Source organism: Ranitomeya imitator, chromosome 1 (genome assembly GCF_032444005.1).
Source record: "Ranitomeya imitator isolate aRanImi1 chromosome 1, aRanImi1.pri, whole genome shotgun sequence".
Classification (NCBI taxonomy): domain Eukaryota; kingdom Metazoa; phylum Chordata; class Amphibia; order Anura; family Dendrobatidae; genus Ranitomeya; species Ranitomeya imitator.
This window is the reverse complement of record NC_091282.1, coordinates 621149887-621167142: the sequence shown is the minus strand read 5'-3', so window position 1 is coordinate 621167142 and position 17256 is coordinate 621149887.

Genomic DNA, 17256 nt, shown 5'->3' with positions numbered 1-17256 from the left:
TTTGAAAATTTCGCAATTTTCAAACTTTGAATTTTTATGCAATTAAATCACAGAGATATGTCACACAAAATACTTAATAAGTAACATTTCCCACATGTCTCCTTTACATCAGCATAATTTTGGAACCAATTTTTTTTTTTGTTAGGGAGTTATAAGGGTTAAAAGTTGACCAGCAATTTCTCATTTTTACAACACCATTTTTTTTTAGGGACCACGTCTCATTTGAAGTCATTTTGAGGGGTCTATATGATAGAAAATGCCCAAGTGTGACACCATTCTAAAAACTGCACCCCTCAAGGTGCTCAAAACCACATTCAAGAAGTTTATTAACCCTTCAGGTGTTTAATAGGAATTTTTGGAATGTTTAAATAAAAATGAACATTTAACTTTTTTACACAAAAAATTTACTTCAGCTCCAATTTGTTTTATTTTACCAAGGGTAACAGGAGAAATTGGACCCAAAAAGTTGTTGTCCAATTTGTCCTGAGTACGCTGATACCCCATATGTGGCAGTAAACCACTGTTTGGGCGCATGGGAGAGCTCGGAAGGGAAGGAGCGCTATTTGACTTTTCAATGCAAAATTGACAGGAATTGAGATGGGACGCCATGTTGCGTTTGGAGAGCCACTGATGTGCCTAAACATTGAAACCCCCCACAAGTGACACCATTTTGGAAAGTAGACCCCCTAAGGAACTTATCTGGATGTGTGGTGAGCACTTTGACCCACCAAGTGCTTCACAGAAGTTTATAATGCAGAACCGTAAAAATAAAAAATCATATTTTTTCACAAAAATTATATTTTTGCCCCCAATTTTTTATTTTTCCAAGGGTAAGAGAAGAAATTGGACCTCAAAAGTTGTTGTCCAATTTGTCCTGAGTACGCTGATACCCCATATGTGGCAGTAAACCACTGTTTGGGCGCATGGGAGAGCTCGGAAGGGAAGGAGCGCAGTTTGACTTTTCAATGCAAAATTGACAGAAATTGAGATGGGACGCCATGTTGCGTTTGGAGAGCCACTGATGTGCCTAAACATTGAAACCCCCCACAAGTGACACCATTTTGGAAAGTAGACCCCCTAAGGAACTTATCTAGAGGTGTGGTGAGCACTTTGACCCACCAAGTGCTTCACAGAAGTTTATAATGCAGAACCGTAAAAATAAAAAATCATATTTTTTCACAAAAATTATATTTTTGCCCCCAATTTTTTATTTTTCCAAGGGTAAGAGAAGAAATTGGACCTCAAAAGTTGTTGTCCAATTTGTCCCGAGTACGCTGATACCCCATATGTGGCAGTAAACCACTGTTTGGGCGCATGGGAGAGCTCGGAAGGGAAGGAGCGCCGTTTGACTTTTCAATGCAAAATTGACAGGAATTGAGATGGGACGCCATGTTGCGTTTGGAGAGCCACTGATGTGCCTAAACATTGAAAACCCCCACAAGTGACACCATTTTGGAAAGTAGACCCCCTAAGGAACTTATCTGGATGTGTGGTGAGCACTTTGACCCACCAAGGGCTTCACAGAAGTTTATAATGCAGAGCCATAAAAATAAAACAAAATTTTTTTCCCACAAAAATTATTTTTTAGCCCCCAGTTTTGTATTTTCCCTAGAGTAACAGGAGAAATTGGACCACAAAAGTTGTTGTCCAATTTGTCCTGAGTACGCTGATACCCCATATGTGGGGGGGAACCACCGTTTGGGCGCATGGGAGGGTTCGGAAGGGAAGGAGCGCCATTTGGAATGCAGACTTAGATGGAATGGTCTGCAGGCGTCACATTGCGTTTGCAGAGCCCCTAATGTACCTAAACAGTAGAAACCCCCCACAAGTGACACCATTTTGGAAAGTAGACCCCCTAAGGAACTCATCTTGATGTGTTGTGAGAGCTTTGAACCCCCAAGTATTTCACTACAGTTTATAACGCAGAGCCATGCAAATAAAAAATATTTTTTTTCCCACAAAAATTATATTTTAGCCCCCAGTTTTGTATTTTTCCAAGGTTAGCAGGAGAAATTGGACCCTAAATGTTGTTGTCCAATTTGTCCTGAGTACGCTGATACCCGATATGTGGGGGGGAACCACCGTTTGGGCGCATGGGAGGGCTCGGAAGGGAAGGAGCATCATTTGGAATGCAGACTTAGATGGATTGGTCTGCAGGCGTCACATTGCGTTTGCAGAGCCCCTAATGTACCTAAACAGTAGAAACCCCCCACAAGTGACCCCATATTGGAAACTAGACCCCTCAATGAACTTATCTAGATGTGTTGTGAGAACTTTGAACCCCCAAGTGTTTCACTACAGTTTATAACGCAGAGCCGTGAAAATAAAAAATCTTTTTGTTTTCCCACAAAAATTATTTTTTAGCCCCCAGTTTTGTATTTTCCCAAGGGTAACAGGAGAAATTGGTCCACAAACGTTGTTGTCCAATTTGTCCTGAGTACGCTGATACCCCATATGTTGGGGTAAACCCCTGTTTGGGCACACAGGAGAGCTCGGAAGGGAAGGAGCACTGTTTTACTTTTTCAACGCAGAATTGGCTGGAATTGAGATCGGACGCCATGTCGTGTTTGGAGAGCCCCTGATGTGCCGAAACAGTGGAAACCCCCCAATTATAACTGAAACCCTAATCTAAACACACCCCTAACCCTAATTCCAACGGTAACCCTAACCACACCTCTAACCCTGACACACCCCTAACCCTAATCCCAACCCTATTCCCAACTGTAAATGTAATCTAAACCCTAACCCTAACTTTAGCCCCAACCCTAACTGTAGCCCCAACCCTAACCCTAATCCTAGCCCTAACCCTAGCCCTAACCCTAACCCTAGCCCTAACCCTAGCCCTAACCCTAGCCCTAACCCTAGCCCTAACCCTAACCCTAGCCCTAGCCCTAACCCTAGCCCTAACCCTAGCCCTAACCCTAACCCTAGCCCTAACCCTAGCCCTAGCCCTAGCCCTAACCCTAGCCCTAACCCTAGCCCTAACCCTAGCCCTAACCCTAGCCCTAACCCTAGCCCTAACCCTAGCCCTAATGGGAAAATGGAAATAAATACATTTTTTTTTATTTTTCCCTAACTAAGGGGGTGATGAAGGGGGGTTTGATTTACTTTTATAGCGAGTTTTTTAGCGGATTTTTATGATTGGCAGCCGTCACACACTGAAAGACCCTTTTTATTGCAAAAAATATTTTTTGCAATACCACATTTTGAGAGCTATAATTTTTCCATATTTTGGTCCACAGAGTCATGTGAGGTCTTGTTTTTTGCGGGACGAGTTGACGTTTTTATTGAAAACATTTTTGGGCACATGACATTTTTTTATCGCTTTTTATTCCGATTTTTGTGAGGAAGAATGACCAAAAGCCAGCTATTCATGAATTTCTATTGGGGGAGGCGTTTATACCGTTCCGCGTTTGGTAAAATTGATAAATCAGTTTTATTCTTCGGGTCAGTACGATTACAGCGATACCTCATTTATATCATTTTTTTATGGTTTGGTGCTTTTATACGATAAAAACTATTTTACAGAAAAAATAATTATTTTTGCATCGCTTTATTCTCAGGACTATAACTTTTTTATTTTTTTGCTGATGATGCTGTATGGCGGCTCTTTTTTTGCGGGACAATATGACGCTTTCAGCGGTACCATGGTTATTTATATCTGTCTTTTTGATTGCGTGTTATTCCACTTTTTGTTCGGCGGTATGATAATAAAGCGTTGTTTTTTGCCTCGTTTTTTTTTTTTTTTTTCTTACGGTGTTTACTGAAGGGGTTAACTAGTGGGCCAGTTTTATAGGTCGGGCCGTTACGGACGCGGCGATACTAAATATGTGTACTTTTATTGGTTTTTTTTTTTTATTTAGATGAAGAAATGTATTTATGGGAATAATATTTTTTTTTTTTTTTCATTATTTTGGAATATTTTTTTTTATTTTTTTTACACATTTGGAAAATTTTTTTTTTACTTTTTTACTTTGTCCCAGGGGGGGACATCACAGATCAGTGATCTGACAGTTTGCACAGCACTCTGTCAGATCACTGATCTGATAGGAGTGCAGGCTGCTTCACAGTGCCTGCTCTGAGCAGGCTCTGTGAAGCCACCTCCCTCCCTGCAGGACCCGGATCCGCGGCCATCTTGGATCCGGGGCTCGAGCAGGGAGGGAGGTGAGGAGACCCTCGCAGCAACGCGATCACATCGCGTTGCTGCGGGGGTCTCAGGGAAGCCCGCAGGGAGCCCCCTCCCTGCGCGGTGCTTCCCTGCACCGCCGGCACATCGCGATCATCTTTGATCGCGGTGTGCCAGGGGTTAATGTGCCGGGGGCGGTCCGTGACCGCTCCTGGCACATAGTGCCGGATGTCAGCTGCGATAAGCAGCTGACACCCGGCCGCGATCGGCCGCGCTCCCCCCGTGAGCGCGGCCGATCGGCTATGACGTACTATCCCGTCCAGGGTCAGATAAGCCCAGGGCACCTCGACGGGATAGTACGTCTAAGGTCACAGAGGGGTTAAAGAGATGTAAAAAAAAAAAAAAAAAAGCATTTTAGGGACCTATTCACTTCTGAAGTGACTTTGAATGGCCTCTTTACTGTAACCTCTCAAAAGTCACCCCAGTTTAAAGAATGGAGGATTCAAACTATACAAGAAGTTAGCTAACACTTGAGGGGCTTTACATTAATTAATGAAAACATTAAAAAAAATCTTTTAGTCAAATTCCATTCAGAAAAAAATCGTACTTCAGCCCCCAATTTTTGCTTGCATAATTTACTATGCAATTTCTCCTGAACGCAGCATTGCCCCATATATAGCAGAGACTAATGTTTTATAGCAATTGTGAGGCAGTGAAAGGTGTCATATGGGAGGGTCGCTATGTGTCCCCCAGGATGCGCTCAGTAGATCTGCTGGATTGCCTTGTGGTCACAGTAGGATGCCTGTGGGTCCCAAGGCAGAATAAAAGTAAGCTGGAACCTGGTTAAGTTATTGGACCAAGGAATTGTTCAAGAAAACCGGTATGGGCTTTTATTTTTGACACGAACTGCAGGAAGGAAGTGGGGCCGGACCGTTTCTTCCAACCCAGACCTTACAAGTCGCCTATGGCCACAGAGTCTGGCAGAGAGTAAAAAAAAACCCTGCAGAAGGGTTTGGGTGTGTCAGTGTGATCTTGCTGGCAGAGCATTCCCTGTGTGAGGCAACACAGGGCCAAGTGAAGCCAAAAGGTCTGGCACCCTCCATGGATACGGGCGTGTAGTCGCTCCTGGCAACCGGTCTCAGACTATCTTTTGTTTTCCCAGCTGCGATCCGGTGGATACAGCGTGTTGGGCACTGTGTGAGTTTTCAGACATTAAACACGTTTTGTTTTGAACTTGGTTGGGTCACTGCCTCATCACTGCACAGTGTGGACACTGCTGCACTACACTATATACCGTGTATGTCATCAAGGGTGTACAGGGACAATCCCATCTCCAAGATCCTATCTCAAAATGTAGTAGGTGTAATAATAATAATATTAGCAAATACCTCCAATTAGAAATGTAGTATATGTCTCATTCCTCATATGCAGGCATTGCAGGATCTTAGGTATCCATAGATACGACCACTAGCAACTAGCTGTCACTTCATCAGTGGGCGTAACCATGGATACCTAAGATCCTGCAATGCCTAGACATGAGGAAAGAGACAAAGTGAATAAAAAAACTATACTACATTTCTAATTGGAGGTATCTGCTAATATTATTATTGCACCTACTACATATTGGGGTAGGATCTTTGAGATGGGAATATCCCTTTAGGTTTAAAAATTGCACATTTTTCAAAATTTTCAGAAACTGTGTCATAATTTCATAAATAAAGCAAAACTTATTATTTAAATTTACCAGTAGTAACAGGTACAATGTTTTACAAAAAGAAAGTCACAATCTCAGAATCACTGACAGAAGCAGAAACATTTCAAAGTTGTTACCACATAAAGTGACGTGTCAGACGTTAAAAATGAGGCTGTCAGGAAAGTTAATACTGATTACCACTAACCGGTCAGTGTGATTTTACTGTACACCGCACTGAATTGCCGGCTTTTCGCTAGAACACCGCTGCGTATTTCTCACAAGTCACACTGCTGGTTCGTGTGTAATCCGTATTTTTCTCGCCCCCATAGACTTTCATTGGCGTATTTTTTGCGCAATACAATGACAAACGTAGCATGCTGCGATTTTCTACGGCCGTAGAAGACCGTATAATACGGATCAGTAAAATACGGCAGATAGGAGCTGGGCCATAGAGAATCATTGTACTGTATGCAATCCATATTTTCTGCACCTCTCATACGTCCGTAAAACTCGCTAGTGTGATGCTGGCCTTAGATGGGAAAATGCCTTTAAATTTAAAATTTGCACATTTTCAACATTTTCAGAAACTGTGTCATAATTTCATGAATAAAGCAAACCTTATTAATCTAAATGTACCAGTAGCATCAGGAACAATGTTTTATAAAAAGAAAGTCACAATCTCAGAATCACTGACAGAAGCAGAAACATTTCAAAGTTGTTACCACATAAAGTGACGTGTCAGACTTTAAAAATGGCGCTGTCAGGAAGGTTAATACTGATTACCACGAGACAGGGATAAGAAACATGTAATGGTAATGTGCAGTACATACCGACATTCTCCTCAGAGTCGCTAATAATAACTATAAAGTAAATAAAGGAAATACTGATCAGTCCAGGCAATACAATATCATATGTAACACGTAGGTGTGTGATATACAGTATTTATGTATGTAGAAATACAATTTTTCGGTGCTCAACATACAGTGACTACAGACCCTTCAAAATGTAAGATCTTAATTGACTGAAAAGTTTCCAAAAAAGCTGACAAGATGGAGTTTCACACAAATGAATACGCCCCACATCAAAACTACTCCATCTAGTATTTGGTACCAAGTCTTCTAGCTCAGAGATGATTCCAAAAATAAAGGTTTTATAGACCTTATTTTTTGGACTATTAGATGCAATTTTTCCCCATAAGTCTGGAGGGAAAATGGGGGTGCGTCTTATAGTCCAAATGTAGATTAACGTGGGGCTGCGGAACACTGGAGGCAGGGCCCCTTTCTCAGGAGGCAGGCAGCGGCAAAAGCCCACGTCTTCAGGAAGATGGCCACTGGGAAAATAATTGTGGAGACAGCATTTTATCTTAACTAATCAGACAACTATTTTTAGCAAACCAAGAAGAACAGACTGTTATCTGTATCTTGACGTGAATTTATGTGTTGGTCAAGAAAACAGACTTTTGCTTGTGTAAGACTGTAATATTAACATTTCATTTAACATATTTTGCTCTTATCCTTAACCCCTTACTGACATCGGATGGAAAAGTACATCCGATAGAAGTACCCCTGATTTGATGCGGGCTGCGGCGGTGAGCCCACATGAAAGCCGGGACATGTCAGTGACTTCAAACACAGAGGAGGAAACACTATGTAAATAGATTAAATAAATACCATATGTACTCGAGTATAAGCTGACCCGGGTATAAGCCGACCCCCCTAATTTTGCCACAAAAAACTGGGAAAACTTAATGACTCGAGTATAAGCCTAGGTTGGAAAATGCAGCAGCTACCGGTAAATGTCAAAAGTAAAAATAGATACCAATAAAAGTAAAATTAATTGAGACATCAGTAGGTTAAGTGTTTTTGAAAACCCATACTGAATCAGGAGCCCCATATAATGCTCCATAAAGTTTGATGGGCCCCATTAAATGCTCCATATTAAAATATGCCCCATATAATCCTGCATAAAGTGTAATAAGGGCCCCATAAGATGCTCCATAGACACATTTGCCCCTTATAGTGCTGCACAAACGTTATGGCCCCATCAGATGATCCATACAGTCATTTGCCCCATATAGTGCTGCACAAACGTTATGGCCCCATTAGATGCTCCATACAGTCACTTGCCCAATATAATGCTGCACAAACGTTATGGCCCCATAAGATGCTCCATACAGTCACTTGCCCCATATAATGCTGCACAAACGTTATGGCCCCATAAGATGCTCCATACAGTCACTTGCCCCATATAATGCTGCACAAACGTTATGGCCCCATAAGATGCTCCATACAGACACTTGCCCCTTATAGTGCTGCACAATCGTTATGGCCCCATAAGATGATCCATACAGCAGTCACTGCCCCTTATAGTGCTTCACAAATGTTATGGCCCCAAAAGATGCTCCGTACAGTCACTTGCCCCATATAATGCTGCACAAACGTTATGGCCCCATAAGATGCTCCATACAGTCAATTGCCCCATTATAGTGCTGCACAAACGTTATGGCCCCATAAGATGCTCCATACAGTCACTTGCCCCATATAATGCTGCACAAACGTTATGGCCCCATAAGATGCTCCATACAGACACTTGCCCCATATAATGCTGCACAATCGTTATGGCCCCATAAGATGCTCCATACACTCACTTGCCCCATTATAGTGCTGCACAAACGTTATGGCCCCATAAGATGATCCATACAGTCACTACCCATTATAGTGCTGCACAAACATTATGGCCCCATACAGATGCTCCATACAGTCACTGCCCCTTATAGGGCTGCACAATCGTTATGGCCCCATAAGATGCTCCATACAGTCATTGCCCCTCTTAGTGCTGCACAATTTGTTATAGCCCCAAAAGATGCTCCATACAGTCACTGCCCCTTATAGTGCTGCACAATTGTAATGGCCCCATAAGATGCTCCATATAGTCACTTGCCCCTTATAGTGCTGCACAAACTTTATGGCCCCATACAGATGCTCCATACAGTCACTTGCCCCATATGCCGTGGCTGCAATAAAAAAAATCATATACTCACCTCTCCGTTGCTCAGGACCCCGGCACTTTCACCTGCTCATCGTTCGGGAGAGGCTCCGTCCTCAGCACTGACGTTCAGCAGAGGGCACGCACTGACAACGTCATCGCGCAATCTGACCTGAGCGTCACAGCCAGAGGACGCTGATGACGGAGCCGCATCGGAACGAGGAGAGGTAAATATCGCGCAGTGCTGCGCTCCCCTCCCCGTATACTTACCTACTGCTGGCGCGGTGCAGTCCCTGCTTCTCCCGGCGCCGCATATTCTTCCTGTACTGAGCGGTCACCGTTACCGCTCATTACAGTAATGAATATGCGGCTCCACCCCCATAGGAGGTGGAGCCGCATATTCATTACTGTAATGAGCGGTACCATGTGACCGCTCAGTACAGGAAGAATATGCAGCGCTGGAAGAAGCAGGGACAAGCAGGGACCGCACCAGGAGTAAGTAAGTATAATTAGACAGCCCCCGCCCCCCCTCACCTGCCGACCCCTAGGTATGACTCAAGTATAAGCCGAGAGGGGGACTTTCAACCTAAAAAAATGGGCTGAAAATCTCGGCTTATACTCGAGTATATACGGTAAGTATTGGTAGTTGATCTTATCTCCATTCTTACCCTTTATGTCAATACTGAATGAAGGACACTAAGCATAAAAAGAGGTTACGTGCCTCTATAGACAGAGAGACTGAGAGACAGACAGAGTTTCAGCCAAGATATCAAAACATCCAAAGGACCAGACAGCAGCAAATACATTATCAAGAGGGAAGCGGATCTATCATTTTACAGGAAACAACCTAAGGGACCTTGGCACCAGTTGGAAAAATACAGATCTGCTCCATTGACCATCATTGAACCATGGATACGTTTAGAGAAAGCCAGGATTGGGACGCGCCGGTCACCTGGCTCCATGGAGATGTTCGGAGAAGTCAGGTTGTGACACTCGGTCAAATGGCCTTGTACCTGAATGGACTGTCATCTTCCTACACTTGTCATTACCTCGTTTCTATGTGCGTGCCACAGGTGCAGTAGTCAACGCTGGGAGCTCTGAACTAACAGCTGCCATTATCCCGATCAAATCAGCAGAAGGATGAGACTCTAATGTGCACCATCTGGGGGTATTTTCCTGGGACTGTTCTGTGTGTTATCTTCCTGTTTTGAGGTTCAATAAAACATTGCCACACTGTTTTACCCTCACGCTGGGATGTCTGAGTAGTGTTATGCCTACGCTAAAAGGAGAGCGAGCGTTCGGTGGGATGATCCCTGGTCCATGCGGTTACAGCTAGCGGACCTGGGCGCCCGCAGACCCCCTGAGTGCACTCCACTCTGCTTCACCGCCGACAATGGGAACTGAGGATTGCACCATTTTTGCTACCCAGGGCCTGCAGCACTGCTCCACTTCTGCTGGCGTCGGCTTCCTGAGGAAGGGACCATGCCAACTGTAAACCCGCTCAGCAGCCGTCCTTTCCCAGGTAAGATACCTTAAAATCTGACTAAACGACGGACGCCCAGCTTATAAAAAACTTGTTTTTCCTATTTTCTACCTTAAATTTGAGGTGCACCCTATAGTACAAAAATACGGTAGATAAAGTATCGCATGCTAGTAAAACAAAGTAAAGAGCAATAAGCCTACATATAATATATACTTTAAGACATGCTGAACCACAAACTAAAGACTGAGGAGTAAAGAGCGCACTGCCACCTTTACCACATGTCTACTTTATGATGACATGAATTGTCAAACATCCTTATCATTTTAACACTAACTTTTCATAGTTTGAAAAAAAATGTAAAAAAAAATGCATTTTAGCTACCTATTCACTTTTGAAGTGACTTTGAAGGGAATCTTTATGGTAGTCTCTCAAAAGTCACCCGACTTTAAAGAATGCAGCCTTCGAAGTATACAAGACGTTTGCTAATCCTTGAGGAGATTTACATTACTTCATGAAAAATGGAATAAATAAATAAAAAATTCCATTTAGTCAAATACCATTCAAAAAATGTTACCTCAGCCCCAAATTTTTGCCTCCACAATTTACTATGCAATTTTTCCTGAACGTACCAATGCCCTATATATAGCATACACTAATGTTTTATAGCTATAACCAGTATATGTCATTATGGGTAAACAATTAAATGAATATTCCAATCTACAAGATCTTATCCCAATATGTAGTAGAGGTAATAATAATATTAGCAAATACCTACAATTAGAAATGTAGAATAGTTTTTTTTATTAGTTATGTCTCCTTCCTCATATGCAGGCATTGCAGGATCTTAGGTATCCATCATTACCACCACCAGCAACTAGCTGTCAATTCATCAATGGACGTACCGTATACACTCGAGTATAAGCTGAGATTTTCGGCCCAAATTTTTGGGCTGAAAGTGCCCCTCTCGGCTTATACTCGAGTCACGGTGGGTGGCAGGGTCGGCGGGTGAGGGGGAGAGGGCGCTGAGGCATACTTACCTAGTCCCGGCGCTCCTGACGCTCCCCCTGCCTGTCACACTATCTCCGGGTGCCGCAGCTCTTCCTGTCAGCGGTCACGTGGGACCGCTCATTAGAGAAATGAATATGGACTCCACTCCCATAGGGAGGGGTGGAGCCACATATTCATTCCTCTGAGCGGTGCCAGTGACCGCTGACAGGAAGAGCTGCGGCACTCGGAGACAGTGTGACAGGCAGGGGCAGCGTCAGGAGCGCCGGGACTAGGTGAGTATTTTATATTCACCTGTCCGCGATCCACACGCCGGGCGTCGCTCCATCTTCCCAGCGCCGCTCTGTCTTCCCGGCGTCTCTGCGCTCTGACTGTGCAGGTCAGAGGGCGCGATGACGCATATAGTGTGCGCGGCGCCCTCTGCCTGAACAGTCAGTGCGGAGAGACGCCGGGACCCGACGCCGGAACGAGACGCCGGGAGCTGCAATCAAGAGAGGCGAGTATGGCTTTTTTTTTATTATTATTATTATTATTATTGCAGCAGCAGCAGCAATGGCAGAGCTTTATAAGGAGCATATATGGGGCAAGAATGAACGGTGCACAGGTTTATAAGGAGCGTATATATGGGGCAAGAATGAACTGTGCAGAGCACTATATGGCACAGATATGGGGCAATAATGAACGGTGCAGAGCACTATATGGCACAGCTATGGGGCATTAATGAATGGTGCAGAGCACTATATGGCACAGATATGGGGCAATAATGAACGGTGCAGAGCACTATATGGCACAGCTATGGGACAATAATGAACGGTGCAGAGCACTATATGGCACAGCTATGGGGCAAGAATGAACGGTGCAGAGCACTATATGGCACAGCTATGGGACAATAATGAACGGTGCAGAGCACTATATGGCACAGCTATGGGGCAAGAATGAACGGTGCAGAGCACTATATGGCACAGCTATGGGACAATAATGAACGGTGCAGGGCACTATATGGCACAGCTATAGGGAAATAATGAACGGTGCAGAGCACTATATGGCACAGCTATGGGACAATAATGAACGGTGCAGAGCTCTATATGGCACAGCTATGGGACAATAATGACCGATGCAGAGCACTATATGGCACAGCTATGGGACAATAATGAACGGTGCAGTGCACTATATGGCACAGCTATGGGGCAATAATGAACGGTGCAGAGCACTATATAGTACAGCTATGGGGCAATAATGAATGGTGCAGAGCACTATATGGCACAGCTATGGGGCAATAATAAACGGTGCAGAGCACTATATGGCACACCTTTCTATGGTACATCTATGGGGCAATAAAGAACGGTGCAGAGCACTATATGGCACAGCAATGGGGCCATAATGAACGGTATGGAGCATCTATTTTTATTTTTGAAATTCCCCGGTAGCTGCTGCATTTTCCACCCTATGCTTATACTCGAGTCAATAAGTTTTCCCAGTTTTTTGTGGCAAAATTAGGGAGGTCGGCTTATACTCGGGTCGGCTTATACTCGAGTATATACGGTAACTATGGATACCTAAGATCCTGCAATGCCTGCATATGAGGAACGAGACATAGCTAATCAAAAAAACTATTCTACATTTCTAATTGGAGGTATTTACTAATATTATTATTATTATTATTATTATTACTACCCCTACTACATATTGGGATAGGATCTTTGAGATTGGAAAATGCCTTTAAATGTAAACTTTGCACATTTTCAACATTTTCAGAAACTGGGTCATAATTTCATGAATAAAGCAAACCTTATTAATCTAAATTTACCAGTAGTAAATCTCAGAATCACTGACAGAAGCAGAGACATTTCAAAGTCATTACCACTTAAAGTGACGTGTCAAACTTTAAAAATGGGGCTGTCAGGAAGGTTAATACTGATTACCACGAGACAGGGTTATGAAACATGGAATGGTAATGAGCAGTACATACCGAAAATCTCCTCATTGTCATCGATACCTATATAGTAATTAAAGGAAATACTGATCAGTCCAGGCGATAAAATAACATATGTAACACATAGGTGTGTGATATATTTATGAATGGATAAATACAATTTTATCAGTGCTCACCATAAAGTGACTACAGAACATCCAAAAAGTAAGATCTTAATTAATACCTCACTGAACACAAGAACAGTTTCCAAAATATGGACAAGACTGCGTTTCACAAAAATGAATACGCCCCACATCAAAACTACTCCATCTAGTATTTGGTATGACCTCTATGATTGCTAAGGACACCACCAAGACTTCTAGCTTAGGGATGATATTAAAAATACCGTATTTTTCGGACTAAAAGACGCACTTTCCCCCCCCCCCCAAAAAAAGGGGGGAAAATGGGGGGTGCATCTAGTAGTCGCAATGCAGGCTTACCTAGGTGGCAGAGGTGCGGTGGCAGAGGTCCGGTGGCAGAGGTGCGGTTGCGGGGGTGTGGCGGCAGAGGAGGCGCAGTAAGCGGGGTCCCTTTCCCCGGTATGGTGATGCAGCAGGCCCGGTATGCAGCAGAGTCGGGTGAATCCTCTTGTTATCGGTGGTGGCGGCCATTTTCCGGAGGCCGCGCGTGCGCAGATGGAGCGCTCTGCTTCCCGGGGCTTCAGGAAAATGGCCGCCGCGATCTCCATCTGCGCACGCGCGGCCTCCCGCGGCCATTTTCCTGAAGCCCCGGGAGCAGAGCGCTTCATCTGCACACGCGCGGCCTCAGGAAGATGGCCGCGCCCACCGATAACAAGAGAATTCACCCGGCTCTGCTGCATACCGGGCCTGCTGCATCACCATACCGGGGAAAGGGACCCCGCTTCCTGCGCCTCCTCTGCCGCCACACCCCCGCAACCGCACCTCTGCCACCGGACCTCTGCCACCGCACCTCTGCCACCTAGGTAAGCCTGCATGGTACGCCAGGGACCCCTCTCACGCCATACCTCTCACTGCACCTCCTGATCCCAGCACCTCCTGATCCCAGCACCTCCTGATCCCAGCACCTTCTCATCCCAGCACCTCCTGATCCCAGCACCTCCTGATCCCAGCACCTCCTGATCCCAGCACCTCCTGATCCCAGCACCTCCTGATCCCAGCACCTCATGATCCCAGCACCTTCTCATCCCAGCATCACCCCACCTTGCCTCCTGTGACCCTGCTCTGCCACCGCCATGAGATACTGTAAATTCGGACAATAAGACGGACCCCCATGTTATAAAAAATCTTTTTTTTCTGCAATTTTCACCCCAAATTTGGGGTGCGTCTTATGGTCCGGTGCGTCTTATAGTCCGAAAAATACGGTAAGTGACATTCATATATTGTAATTTTTGGACTATAAGATGCAATTTGTCCACATAAGATTGGGAGAAAAATGAAGGGTGTGTCTTATAGTCCAAATGTAGATTTGGGGGGTGAGGGGAGGGGGTGGCATCGGTGATGGAGCAGAATAACAGGAGGCAGGGCCTCTTCTTCCCAGGAGGCAAGAGGTGGCAGAGGCCCACATGCTCCTGATGGAGTGGCGGATTGTTTCCTGAGGGATCTTCTCCAAGACCTGGACTAAAGCATTGGCCAACTCCTGGACAGTTTGTGGTGCAACGTGACATTGGTGGATGGTGCAAGACATGATGTCCCAGATGTGTTCAATCTGATTCAGGTCTGGGGAATGGGCCGGCTAGTCCATAGCTTAAATGCCTTCATCTTGCAGGAACTGCTGACACACTCCAGCCACATGAGGTCTGGCATTGTCCTGCATTATTAGGAACCCAGGGCCAACCGCACCAGCATATGGTCTCACACGGGGTCTGAGGATCTCATCTCGGTACCTAATAGCAGTCAGGCTACCTCTGCGAGCACATGGAGGGCTGTGCGGCCCTCCAAAGAAATACCACCTCACACTATTACTGAACCACTGCCAAACCAGTCACGCTGAAGGATGTTGCAAGCAGCAGATCGCTCTCCACGGCGTCTCCAGACTCTGTCACGTCTCTCACATGTGCTCAGTGTGAACCTGCTTTCATCTATGAAGAACACAGGGCACCAGTGGAGAATTTTTCAAGCAAAAGATTGATCACATCAGAGAGTTTTGGTCGACAACCCCCCAGAGCCCCATCTCCCAACTGCCCAGCCCTCCACGTCCAAAACAAACTTCTCCACCATTACAGAAGATCGACTCTCCACTCTACTCTCAAGACCGCATCTCACCACCTGTGCATTGTCCCGATCCCTTCCCACTTCATCCCAAACCTCGCCACAGTCTTCATCCCAACCCTAACACATCTCTTCAACTTATCATTAAAACTGGTGTTTTCCCCTCAACCTTTAAACATGCCTCAATCACACCTATCCTCAAAAGCCCTCTATTGACCCATCCTCTGTGTCTAGCTATCGCCCTATATTATTTCTCCCCTATGCCTCAAAACTACTGGAACAACATGACCATCTTGAACTGTCCTCCCATCTCTCTTCCTGCTCCCTCTTTGACAGCTTACAATCTGTCTTCCGGTTACACCACTCCACTGAAACTGCCCTAAGGTCACCAATGACCTATTAACCGCCAACAGCAAGCAACACTACTCTATCCTCCTCCTGGACCTGTCCTTTGCCTTTGACACAGTGGACCATTCCCTATTATTACAGACCCTCTCATCCCTTGGCATCACACACTTGGCCCTATCCTGCATCTCTTCATACCTAACAGACCGTATATTCAGCGTCTTCCACTCACACACCACCTCCTCACCTCCCCACCTATCTGTCAGAGTCCCGGAAGGTTCAGTCCTAGGGCCACTGCTCTTTTCCATTACAGCTTTGGCCTGGGACAGCTCATAGAATCTCACGGCTTTCAGTATCACCTCTATGCTGATGATGCACAGATCTACATCTCTCGACTAGATATCACTAGCCTACTAACTAGAATCCCTCAATGTCTGTCCGCTATTCCATCATATTTCTCCACTACATTTCTGAAACTTAACATGGACAAAACAGAATTCATCACCTTTCCCACCATCTCACACGACCCCCCCAATGAACCTATCTGTTGTGAATTCCGCTCTTGGGCTCCCTCCGGTGGTTGTAAGTGGCACTTTTGTGAGTTCTGCTCTTGCGCTCCCTCCGGTGGTTTTAAGTGGAATGGCTGCTCCTTGGATTTAGCAGTCAGCAGCTGCTTCCACTAATTGTCTTTCTGCTCGGCTATTTAGCCTGGCTCTTCCCTTCAGCTTGTGCCACTTGTCAATGGTTCCTGGTTGGATTCACATCTCTGCTTGGATTTCCCTGATATCCTGACCAGTTCAGCAAAGATAAGTCCTTGCTTTGCTCTTCTCTGTCCACATGTTGTGGACTTCATTGTTCGGTACATTCTATGTTTTTGTCCAGCTTGTCAGTATGGATTAATTCAGTTAAGCTGGAAGCTCTGGGATGCAGATTTACCCTCCACACCTTTAGTCAGGTGTGGAGATTTTTGTAAACTCTGTGGTGGATTTTTCTAGTTTTTAATACTGACCGCACAGTATTCCGTCCTGTTCTATCTATCTAGCTAGACTGGCCTCCTTTGCTACATCCTGGTTTCATTCTACGTATGTTTTTTCCCTCTCCACTCACAGTCATAATTTGTGGGGGGCTATCTATTCTTTGGGGATTTTCTCTGAGGCAAGATAGCTTTCCTGTTTCTATCTTTAGGGGTAGTTAATTCTCAGGCTGTGACGAGGTGTCTAGGGAGTGACAGGAACATCCCACGGCTGCTTCTAGTGTGGTGTTGAGCTTAGGAACTGCGGTCAGTACAGGTATCACCTCCTTCAGAGCTTGTCCCATGTTGCTCCTAAACCACCAGTTTATATATATATGCGTTCCCATATAAACCACCAGTTCATAACAGTACAAGTGGCCAAAAATGAATTAAATGCCTCTCCAAAATAGGAAAAAGAAATTCTGGGCCATTTTTTTTTTTTGCAC